The sequence below is a fragment of the Myotis davidii genome, unplaced genomic scaffold (genome assembly GCF_000327345.1).
Source record: "Myotis davidii unplaced genomic scaffold, ASM32734v1 scaffold238, whole genome shotgun sequence".
Classification (NCBI taxonomy): domain Eukaryota; kingdom Metazoa; phylum Chordata; class Mammalia; order Chiroptera; family Vespertilionidae; genus Myotis; species Myotis davidii.
The window spans coordinates 9,554,049-9,561,929 of record NW_006293779.1 but is presented as its reverse complement, the minus strand read 5'-3'; the positions used below and the strand labels follow the sequence as shown (position 1 = coordinate 9,561,929).

The 7,881-nt window shown below is 55.9% G+C and overlaps 2 long non-coding RNA genes across 2 annotated transcripts in view; one reads left to right on the top strand and one right to left on the bottom strand.

The window, feature by feature from the left end:
* Positions 1-1,798: 1,798 nt before the first annotated feature.
* The window catches only part of LOC107183713, a 9,089-nt gene continuing 3,006 nt past the window's right edge, over positions 1,799-7,881 (bottom strand). The window contains exons 2-3 of the long non-coding RNA XR_001514517.1: positions 5,703-5,707; positions 1,799-1,811 (exon numbers count right to left, since the gene is read on the bottom strand). This is a non-coding gene — a long non-coding RNA (uncharacterized LOC107183713). The remainder of the gene's footprint in view (positions 1,812-5,702; positions 5,708-7,881) is intronic.
* LOC102759777 overlaps positions 2,014-7,881 on the top strand; it is a 9,464-nt gene continuing 3,596 nt past the window's right edge. Inside the window, exon 1 of the long non-coding RNA XR_001514516.1 lies at positions 2,014-2,024. This is a non-coding gene — a long non-coding RNA (uncharacterized LOC102759777). The remainder of the gene's footprint in view (positions 2,025-7,881) is intronic.

The following is a 7,881-nucleotide window of genomic DNA, read 5'->3' as shown; positions in this document are numbered from 1 at the left end:
GTGAAATGGGAATAAGTAATGCCTGTTCTTCCCACCTTGCAAGGTTGTTGTAGACAGTTTTGGGGGGAAATTCTAAAAAGTAGCCAACACATACAGACAGAAGACTGGAGGTCCTGATTGTCCTTGGGGCAGGCTGGCCACATGACGCGGTTCTGGGCAGTGACGTACAGGCGGGGTGTGCTGGAGGCTCTTGGAGGACTTTAGCTCTCCTGGTTAGAAAACGACAACGGAGCAGACAGGGCTGACCTGGAGCTTCTTCCTTCCTCTTCCTGCCTTGAATTCTGAAGAGAGGCCAGGAGCTGGGGTGTCATCTGGGACCATGAAGAGACTTAGGGCCTCTCCTAACCAAGTATGACCCCATCTTACTCAGAAACGACTGTGTGTGGGGGGGTGAGGGGGGCGGGGGGTGTCCTTCCTAGCCCAGGGAGACTGACTCTAGAAGTAGACAAATGAGCTCAAGTTCTCTGGGTCTCTGCCTTCCCAACCTTCCCCCCATCATCCTTGGAGAAAGGGCTCCTGGTGGACTCTGGGGTTTATTCTTAGAAAGCTGGTAATATTAAGCAGAGTTTCTATTTTAGAGGAAAATGCTTTCACAAGGGATCTTTCAACATTTTCCATTTGATACCTATTTAAGGAAATACCAGACAGTCCCTTCAAACACAGCTTGGGAGAAGAGGCACTCTCCACTCGCCCCCCCTGCCCCCCCACCCCCCTTGCAGAGGGATGTTCTGTGCAGCAGCACTGGCTTCTCAGGGACCACCCTTGCCTGAGGGAATGCCATGGGCCAGCCCTGGTGATCATCTGTCAGGTGATCCCACCTTTATGCTCACTCCTGCCCTCTCCCTCTGGCTGGGTCAGAACCAGAACCGGCAGCAAGTGCCTGCTGGCGACTCCAGGAAGGGCTGGGCACGCCCACAGGGACCCCCGGCCTGCAGTCTCTAGGGCCTGTGGACCTTGGACCCTCATCCAAGTCTTCTGGCTTCAGATCCCACCTCCTTGTCTTTGCACAGCATGGTTCCTGAAGATGAGTGAATGCATGGGAGGGAGAAGTAAGAAGGAACAGTCTATGAACTTACTTTGTTAAGTCTTTACCCACCTCCATCACCAGACCCAACTCTGAAGTTCCAGAAGGAAAAGAAGAAACGAAAAGAAAAAGGTCACATTTCAAATGGTTCCCACAGTGACTCATTTCAGAAGTGGGGTTTCTTCCTTTTTCAAAATGGAATCAATACCGCCTTTCATGAAAACAGCCTTTCTTTCCCCCTTCGGCGGCAGCCCGGACCCACCCTTTTTGGCTCTGCAGACGCAGAGAAGGAAGCCAAGGACCAGCTCTCCCCAAGGGCCTGGCGGGACCGGCAGGCAGGGCAGGAGGGGGTGCTCTTAAAGGGGAGGAAGCTGGAAGGACCCTCTTGTTTCTTCAGGCGGACCCTCTACCATTGATAACCTCATCCACATTGAATTCCAGGCCCTCTCCCCACCCAGGAAGGCTGAACACCAAGCAGGGGACTCTAGAACTCACGCATCTTCTTGGAGCACCCTGGCCAGCAGATGCTCACATGGACTCCATCACCCTGGGGAGACATTTGGGTCTTTCCTCCAGACCCCCACTGGGGAGGTGAAGGGGAGGGTGAGAGAGATCAGTGGACAGTGTAGGCAATGGCTCATGAGGAAGTTTATTCCAAAATCTCAATGTTTTTGGGGCAAAGGGATCAAGAAATTCAAATGTCTGCCCTCTGTTTGCCATGGTCTGATGCCCGTTGGAGTGTAGTTAGAATATGTGCCTGTTTGGAGCACTTGCCTTGGATGGGAAACTTAAACACACTTAGGTCCATTTACTCGCCTCATCAGCTTTAATCATTTCACAGGACGAGAGATATGTAAGCCCAAGAGGGTCCCTTTGTTCTACCCACCCCTCCACTGAGTGTCCTCTACTGAAGTTCCAGCTGTGCTGGAAAATGCGCAGAAGCTTTCCCGAAAGACAAGAGGACAGTGTTCTGTGCAGAGGTGCATGGGAGCCAGCAAGCGTGGTCTGCTCGGGACCTGGCAATTAATTCAACCCTGCTGGGCAGCGGGAGCCTGTGGAGTGGCCGGGCTGCGGTGGTAAAGGGCAGACCGTGTTAGGTCTCATAAGCTACATGGAGACGTTTAGACGTTATCCAGGGGTGCATGGGCGCTCTGGAAATGACAGAAGGGGGAATGAGCTGCTGAGATGGACGTTTCACAGGAAATCTTAAATCCTCTACCTGAGAGGATAGCTACAATTTTCCCTTTTCTCCAAGGACTTAAAATGCTTCTCAGATCATAAGCCGGACTGTGATTGTCCAGGTGACAAAGGATGACGTACCGATCCCCCCATGGGGAGGGCGCCCCATCCGGCCTGTGTCTCTGGCAGGGCCTGGCATGATGGGCCACCTAAGCAGATGCCACCGAGAAGGGGCCCGACCCGAACCCCCTTTGTTGACAGTCTTGAGCTAAGTACAGTCTTGGCAACAAAGGATGATGGCCCCCGATGATCTCAGATGTGAGAAGACTCCAGGGGAGAAGAGCTTGTCCTCGTTCTTGGGTCATTGAGTTGGGTTGGCTAATGAGTTGGGTTGAGTTTGGACTTGGCCAGAAGAGATAGCAAAGAAGAGAGGAGGAGAAAAGTGGCCCTGCACATGGGGGTGGGCACAGAGGTAGTACTGCCCCTCTCCCCCAGCCTCACCCTTTGTGCTCCAAGACCCTGGGAGCTTTCCCAGGAGGGGCTCAGAGCCCAGAAGAAAGTCCTTCCATTTCCAGAGCTGTAGGCCCACACTCGCCTTTAGCCCACACCACTGCTACCATCTGTCAATCCAGAGGCTACGACTGGTGCCAGGTCCTATATCCAGGGGCCTACCACTGTGCTGGCCGCAAAGAGGGCATCTGTGAAAGTTTGCCAATCACCTGGATGGGGACAGGCTCCTTCTTCCTCGTCCTGAGCCTCAGGTCTCAGAGACCCCTTGGGTCCCAGGACAAAGCTCTGGACCCCTCTGTGGTTGTAGGACTTCGTGCCTATGAATCACCACTTGGCCAAGAGCCACATCTGCCCTCCCTCCCACCCCCACGTTCCTACCATGATGTCCATGCACTCCCCTTTGTTTTCGTCCATTTTTCCTGCTGCCAGAACTTTCCATGCTTCATTAGGAGGGAGTCACTCCTGTCCTTTCCGCTCCCTGCCCCTTCTACCAGTTTCCTTTTCAGGTGATACATTTGTTCCTTGATGAGCTTCCTGAGGACCCAGCCAGGACCCATTAAGGCCTGTCCCTACCTTCACCCCTCAGGCACTGTCCTGGGCAGCCAGGACCTGCTGTCCTCCCCGGGGATCAGCAAGCAGCACCAGGCTCCCAGGGCCTGGAACCTATTTGGTTTAATCTCACCGAGACAGAAGCCGGGGCCCATGCCTTTCTCCCCCAGAGTTCAGCACCACGCCCGTCCGTGTCACTGTAAGCAGCAACCACACTAGTAAGTACCCCCCTGTGAAAGCTGGCAGGAACCTCACCAGGCAGCAGGGGAAATCTGAGTGCAGGGGCTTGAAAGATCAAAGTCAACCGTGTCTTTTGGGGGGTGGGATGGGGCGGGGAGGTCAGGTTGCAGAGACTTCCGAGAGGGAGGAATGAATCCTGCCTTTATTTCGCTGGCACTGGTTCTTTCATCTGGGGCCAGGGGTGTCCCCTCCCTATTGTAGCTGCTTCCCCAGATGGAGAAGAGGGTGTCATTTTCTTACCATGAGAGAGTTCAGCTCTGAATGGGATACCATTCCTAGTCAGCAGGGAAGAGGCAAGGCTTGATGAGACAGCATTTGGTGGAGCCCACCCCACAGCAGCCACGGGGTACGTGTTCAAATCCCTCCCCTCCCAAGTCCCTCTCCCCCTCCCCCATAGTGAGGCTGCTTCTTATACAAGGGGAGGCCAAATTTGATTTTCCCTCTTGCCAGTGGAATAACTCAAGGCAAGTTCTAATCCTAACCTCACCTCCTTCGGGCCAATAGTTGGCTGTTCACCCCACTTTGGATGCTGTTCACCCTCCCGCCAAGGGGCGCACAGTCCCTGGGACAGACCTGAGGAGCATGAGATGTCACCGAGGAACAAGTGACAGAGCTTAGTGAGAGACCCGAGTTCCAGGTCTGGCTGTGTGACACTGGGCAGACTCATCTCTTTTCTTCTCTGAGTTAGTTCATCATCATCATCATTGTCAGCAATGCCATTTACTGTGCACTGTATGCCAAACAAGTATTAACTCATGCAATTCTCAGAACAGCCCTATAAATAGATATTCTTATTTAAGATAGAGAAACAAGCTTCACCCTGGCATGGCTCAGTGGTTGAGCATCGACCTATGAGCCAGGAGGTCATGGGTTCCATTCCCGGTCAGGGCCCATGCCCGGGTTGTGGGCTCGATCCTCAGTGTGGGGCATGCAGGAGGCAGCCAACCAATGATTCTCTCTCATCATTGATGTTTCCATCTCTCTCTCCCTCTCCCTTCTTCTCTGAAATCAATAAAAATATATTTTTAAAAAGCAATGAGGTGCAGGGAGATGACTAAACGTGAGCAAGGAGTGAAGACAGAATTTCAGCCTGGCTCTGTCTCATTCCAAAGACTGCGTGTAATGCACGTTGAAGGTGGCCCCTAAGAAGATATGCCCCACCCTATGCCCCAGGCCCCAAGCGTGTGAAAAGGGTCTTTGTAGATGTAATTGGCTGTGGATCTTGAGATGAGATGATCATGGGTTGTCAGGTGGGTTTGAAATGCAGGGACGAGTGTGCTTGGAAGAGACAGGCGAGGAGAAGACAGAGGATGAGAAGGCACGTGCAGAGGGAGGCCAGCTCGGAGTGACGCCACCACACGCCAAGGAGTCCCTGGGGCCACTGAGGCTGAAGAGGCAAGAGAGGAGATTCCCCTGGAACCTCCGAAGGGGCCACAGCCCGCCCGACACCTTGGTTTGGGACTTCTGGCCTCCAGAACGGAGAGAATGTACATTTCCGCTTTAAGCCACGGAGTTTGTGGTTATCTGCTCCGGCAGCCCAGGGCGCTCAGACACTGTCCAATGCACACAACGGCCTTTGCTTGTTATCAAATGGTCATGGAAAGTCTCCTTGCTGCAGCAAACAGTGGAAAAGTTTCTGAGGACTCTTAGGTCCTCCCAGGCTAGCTGTACCCGCTTGACACCAGTCCTGGTTAGCACATCCAAGTGGCCCTGAGCCACCTCCCTTGGGAAGCCTCTCTCTGCAGGGACAGAGCGATTCCCACAGACGGAGCCAGCCCGGGCCAAGCGCTCGGTGCTCCTGGCAGCCACCCTGCCTTGGTGCTGCCCACGGCTCAGCCCGCTTCTAGTTGGAGCCTCCCTCTCAGTGGTGGTGCTGCAGAGAGAGCGAGCCAGGCACCTGGGGGTGAGGTGGGGTGAGTGGGTGGGGGGATGGGTGGGGGCGACGGGACATCGGCAGGAACCAGTGCTCCCAGGCTATTAAGGAGCCTGAGTCACTGAGAAACATCTCTTGACTCCCTATTGCCTGGGAATCAAGTTCAAACGCTTCAGCCTGGGATTCAAGACCCTATGAACTGGCCTCAGGCTGCTGCCAGATTCCTGGTCCCTGGGGATCCCGGGTGCTGACCCAGCTCCCGAGGCCTGGCTCTGTGGCCCAGATGACCGCCTGTGCATCCTCACCCGTCCCGTCCCGCCCTCCAACCCGCCCTCCGTCGTCTCTGTCTGTGAGGCCAGAACAAGTTGATCCAACACATCTTCCCTGGGGCTCCTCCTCTGCTCCAGCGGGACAGGCAGGGGACAGCCTGCCCACGCCCCTCCTGGCCCAGGGGCTGCTCAAAGGCAGTGCCTGTTCCCCCTCAGTAACTGCCCTGGCTCAGCACACAGTAGGTGCTCAATCAGTGTTTGTTGATGGGAACGGGGCTGAAGGAATCTGAGGGAGCTTCCTCCCCAGACGGAGCACGAGCACTCTCCTGGAGGGCTCACGCTGCTCCTGTGCGTGCAGCTTCTGTTCTCCCTCCCCGCTCCTGCCTCTGGTGCCATCTATAGCTCAGCTCACAAATCCCGCTTTCCTGGGGCACAGGCACTGAGACCATGGTGTGAGTGCCCCCTGGAGAGGTGCACGGTCGTCACCCAGGTGCATTCTGTCTCCCGGTGCGGGGCCCAGCTCAGGGAGGTCAGGGTCTGCTTTTTCTCCCTGGTGCTTTTATCCCGCACAGCGCCTCCAGACATGGCCAGGGCCTCCTCCTGAGGCTACAGAATCTCCCCGCAGGTGCAACCAGCCTCCCTCCCCCAGTCTCCCCTCCAGGGGACACCTTGTTCTCTGTTCCCCTCACTAATCATAGAACTAGATGTGTCCTGAATCAGGTCAGCCACCAGCCGCCCACATGCTGGGCCTTCAGCCTTAGTGAAGTGACGAACAATCGTATGGTCCTAACTGGGGCACTTTTAGAGGGACACGGAACCTGTGGTATTCTTAGTCCAGGACAACAGAGTCCATCCCAGCCCGCCTGACATTTCTCTACTCAGTGGAGAGGGAGAGCACCTGCAGGGGTTGGTCATTTGGAGGAGAGAAGGGAAAGGCAGGGCCACAGCTCTCTGGGGAGGGTCTCTGGGTCCCTGTGAAGGGACTGTGTGCCCAGCCTGTGCCCATCCCAGCTGACACATGAACCCTGCAGCTGGAGGTCAGGCACCTGGGAGTTAGTCCTGGGTCCATGTACATGAGGCCAGTCACCTCCCGGCCTGGGGATTGGTTCACCCCTTTTGCCACCTGGGGTACATCTGCTCTTCCTGCCACACGGAGCCTTGAGAAGCCTCAGGAATGATGCGGGTGAGGGCTTTTGTGCCCTGCAAGACATGCTCACTCTCCTTTTGGTGTCTGGGCGAGAGGCTCTGCTAGAGGACGAACAGATGCAGGGCCACTTGCAGGCCCGCAACCAACGCTCTCTCCCACTATTTCCTTTTGGGGACCTACCCCTGAGCGCATCTCTCTGGGGGGTTAAAAATAATCTATATCATTTCTTCCCGAGAGCCTTCTGGATGCAGTGGAATAGTACAGGAGCTGGGAGCTGGCCAACAGCAAGAGCAAAAGCAACTGAGCAACTTCCACCGGCGAGCGGGAAGCAAGTGTGGAGAGGGCTGTGGGCCAGGGGAAGGAAGGGAGGGAAGCAGCAGACCTGCCTTCTTTGGGGCTGGCATGTGGGCCTGGGCGTTTTTTTGGTGGGGGGGTGGGGGGCTGTCACAGGCTCCCAGAGGGCCGCTCAAATGGACCAGGACAGGAGAAGACCGGGGAGGGCTGCGGGTCAGCGACATCACCGTTCACTTCCTGATAATTTTAGCCACCGGGGAGGAGGCTAAATCTATCCCAAGCAATTGTCTTCAGTTTAAGTGGGCCCCCAAGGGAGGCTCACGGCAGGACAGGAAGGCCAGCAGAGGTGGGAGGGACTGAGGGTTAACAATAGCCGCTGGCTGCCTGGGCCCCAGGAAGGAGCAGCCTCAGATTCATCCCGAGGAGGCCCAGGGGGTCACTTTCTGATCTGCAAGGCCGAGGGGTGGATCACGGAACGGAAGCATGGGAAACATGGCCAGACTTAGCAGAGAGGGCCAGCTGGAATGGACTGTCAGCCCATGCACTTGGGGACTTTCCACAGGACAAAACAAATGTTCTCCGCACACAACGCGGGGTCAAGGGCCATAAGATTGAAGAGTGTTCTGTTTGCCTGCGGCCCTGTAGTCTCCCTGTGTGACCTCGCGTGGGTCAGAGGTGCCAGCCCCTGGCCACTCCCCGCTCCTAGGGGGGGGTGCCCGGGCTGAGGACTCGGCGGGAGTGAGGGCTCTTAGCAGTGTATCACCAGGCACCTGTTCACGCGGGCACAGGCTGCCGG